This window comes from Orcinus orca, chromosome 12, assembly GCF_937001465.1.
Source record: "Orcinus orca chromosome 12, mOrcOrc1.1, whole genome shotgun sequence".
NCBI classification, from domain to species: Eukaryota; Metazoa; Chordata; class Mammalia; order Artiodactyla; family Delphinidae; genus Orcinus; species Orcinus orca.
Genome location: NC_064570.1, coordinates 84037543 through 84040950, shown reverse-complemented (window position 1 = coordinate 84040950; position 3408 = coordinate 84037543). Strand labels below are relative to the sequence as shown.

General features: G+C 34.7%; 1 pseudogene; it reads right to left on the bottom strand.

The window, feature by feature from the left end:
* Nucleotides 1–216: 216 nt before the first annotated feature.
* LOC101277058 (ras-related C3 botulinum toxin substrate 1-like) lies at nt 217–1512 on the bottom strand (annotated as a pseudogene).
* Between the last annotated feature and the right edge of the window lie 1896 nt (nt 1513–3408).

Here is a 3408-nt window from a genome sequence, read left to right as displayed (position 1 = left end):
TTCTATTTTGATCTTTATTATTTCCTTCCTTCTACTAACTTTGGGTTTTATTTTTTGTTTGTTTTTTCTAGTTCCTTTAGGTGTAATGTTAGATTGCTTATTTGAGATTTTTCTTATTTCTTGAGGTAGGGCTGTATTACTATAAACTTTCCTCTTAGAACTGCTTTTACTACATGCCATAGATTTTGGAATGTTTTGTTTCTATTTTCATTTGTCTCAAGGTATTTTACAACAGCAGGTTCTCTTTCTCTTCTTGACGGAAGGTGGGCACCAGACTGCTGGAAAAGCTTTATCTCACACTCTCTTGAGGACTCATTGTGTGAGGGCAGAGCACCCCAGGTTTTACAACAATGATCACCTGGCTATGGCTAAACCCTTGGGGTCATCATGGGAATCAGCTTCTTCTCCTTAGTTTCTTTATTGCATCTTTATCATCCCTAAGATCAAGCCCTGGATGATGGGAGTGTTGGTATCCTGGGGTTGCACTTCAGGATACCACTTTGCACAAATATCTGTAAATGATGCCAAACTCATAAGACAAAAGTAACTAAGAATACATTTGTTTACAGATAGGATAGGGGACATAATCTGTCATCATATTCTTGTCCAGCTATATCCATAAACCCAGATTTACCAGTTTTCCATCTGCTATAACTTTTCCAGAATCATTGTCAAAAAGAGTGGGGATGTATTCTCCAGGAAATGCACTGGTTGTGTAACTGATCAGTAGGCAAGTCTTACCTGCAGCTCCAGCCTCCGACCTCCACACACTTCACGGCCTCTTTCAGGATGTGGTGGCTGCTGCAGTGCTTGAATGCTGAGGTGAGAAGCGGCAGACCCTGATGCCAGGACCACTGTCCATGCCACCTCCCTCTCCAGCTAACATCAGAAAGCCTAAGCTCAGTAGCCACCACCAGTCAAATATGGGTAGAATTGTTCTTTAACTGTGAACAGATAGGTTGCTTATTCAACTAAATAATGAGACTAGCTGTGATCATGGGAGTCACTTAACCTCCCTGACCCTATCTTTCTTCTTATTTAAATGCATGTATTTTGCTCTATCATTTTTATATTCTAAGATAAAAGCCATATGGTTAAGCAACAGAAGTAAATATAAAGTTCATAGGTTATTGTTCATTTAAATTCCTTATCTTTATGTAGTTTATGGATCTAATTATGACTTTCTAATCTACACTCTCAGAATATTTAGTCTTATTTTTGAAGCAAGGTTGTCTAGGAACTGTGTCTTTTTATTTTCTTTAAAAATGGCAAATCTTGACCAGGTTATATATTATTCTGAATAACCACAGTAGACTAAAACACATCATTTCACAATTCACCCAAACACCATATCCTTTGTACTGAGGATTGCTAGAGTGGCTTTTCCAAAAGTTTTAGGATTTTCCAGTCATTTCCATGACAGTATATTCAGTGAAGACAAACCACAGCCCAAAGATCAAATCCATTCAGCCATTAATTTTTGTGAATTAAGTTTTATTGGAACTTACCCATGCCCATTAATTTGGGTAATGCCTATGGTTGCCCTACAGTGGCAGAGTTGATTAGTTAAGATGGAATCTATCTGACATGCCAAGACCAAAATATATGTGGCCTTCTACAGAAAAATTTTGCTAATCCTGGAATTATCAATGTTCTCATAAACTGATCTGTCAAAAGTTAGTCAGGATTCTCAATCAAATTCTATTACAATTAATAGTGCATTAAACTAAATAAAAATCAGGTACTTAAGAAGGGAGTCTGCAAAATGCAATATTTATGATACAATGTGTGAATACTCAGCATCATGTGATCTTCTTGGAACCTACTTAAAAAAGTAAATGTAATTTTACATGTTGAAATACCTAAATGATTAAAAAATGTAATTATCTTTGCTTATTCTTAAATGTTTTGGATTTTTTAATTAGGATCCTGATTAAAACATGTTGACTGATAATTTCAATGACACAGTAAATAAGTTGAATTTTTTTAATTATTTGAAAAGTTAAGTGATTTTTATTGGTAGTAGAGACATAAAAAGATCAAAATACTTTCTCCTTTACAACAGTATTTAAATTTTTGAACATTTTATTAAATTTAACATGTATATAGAAAAGTGGATGAATCAATAAGGTGAATGAATTTTTACAAACTGAACACACCAATGTAACTAACATCCAGATTAAAAACAATTTTTTTTGTTTCCCAGTGTATATAAAGTTATGTTTACTTTATACTATAGTGTATTAAGTGTGTAATAACATTGTGTCTAAAAAAATCCAATGTACATACCTTAACAAATTCTTTATTCCTAAGAAATAACCATCATCTGAGCATTCAGCAAGTTGTAATGATTTTGCTGGTGGCGCGTCTTGCCTCCATGCTGAGGGCTGTTGATTGATTAGGGTGGTGGTTGCTTCAGGTTGAGGTGGCTGCAGCAATTTCTTAAAATAAGACAACAAAGAAGTTTCCTGCATCAATTAACCCTTCACTTGAACACTTAGAGGTCATTGCAGAGTTATTAATTGGCCTGATTTCAATATTGCTCTGTCTCAAGGAATAAGAAGGCCTGAGGATAGAGAGAGAGACGGGGAACCACCAGTTGGTGGAGTAGTCAGAACACACAACATTTATCAATTTAAATTCACTATTTTATATACGTGTGATTCGTGGCATTCCCAAACAATTACAATAGTCACATCAAGATCACTGAATCGCAGATCACCATAACAAATATAATAATAATGAAAAGTTTGTAATATTATGAGAATCACCAAAAGGTGACAGGGAGACAAGAAGTGAGCGAATCCTTTTGGATAAATGACCCTGATAGACTTGTTCAATGTGGAACTGCCATAAATCTTTAATTTAAAAAAAAAAACACAATTCTGCAAAGAGTGACAAGGCACAAATTGCAAGATTTCACATTTATGTGAATGTTCACCCCACCATTAGTCTAACATATAATCAATGTTTCCATCATGCATATGCAGTGATCTTTATTTTTCCACATAGGACAGAAATAAAAACTAAATTCCCACCAACACTGTAGGAGGGTTGCCTTTTCTCCACATCTTCTCCAGCATTTATTATTTATAGACTTTTTGATGATGAGCATTCTGACTGGTTGAGGTGATACCTCATTGTAGTTTTGATTTTCATTTCTCTAATAATTAGCAATGTGGAGCAACTTTTTTATGTGTCTGTTGGTCATCTGTATGTTTTATTTGGAGAAATGTCTATTTAAGTCCTCTGTCCATTTTTTTTGATTCGGTTGTTTGTTTTTTTTGATATTGAGCTGTATGAGCTGTTTGTATATTTTGGAGATTAATCTCTTGTTGCTCACATTGTTTGCAGGTATTTTCTCCCATTCTGTAGGTTGTCTTTTCATTTTGTTTATGGTTCTTTGTT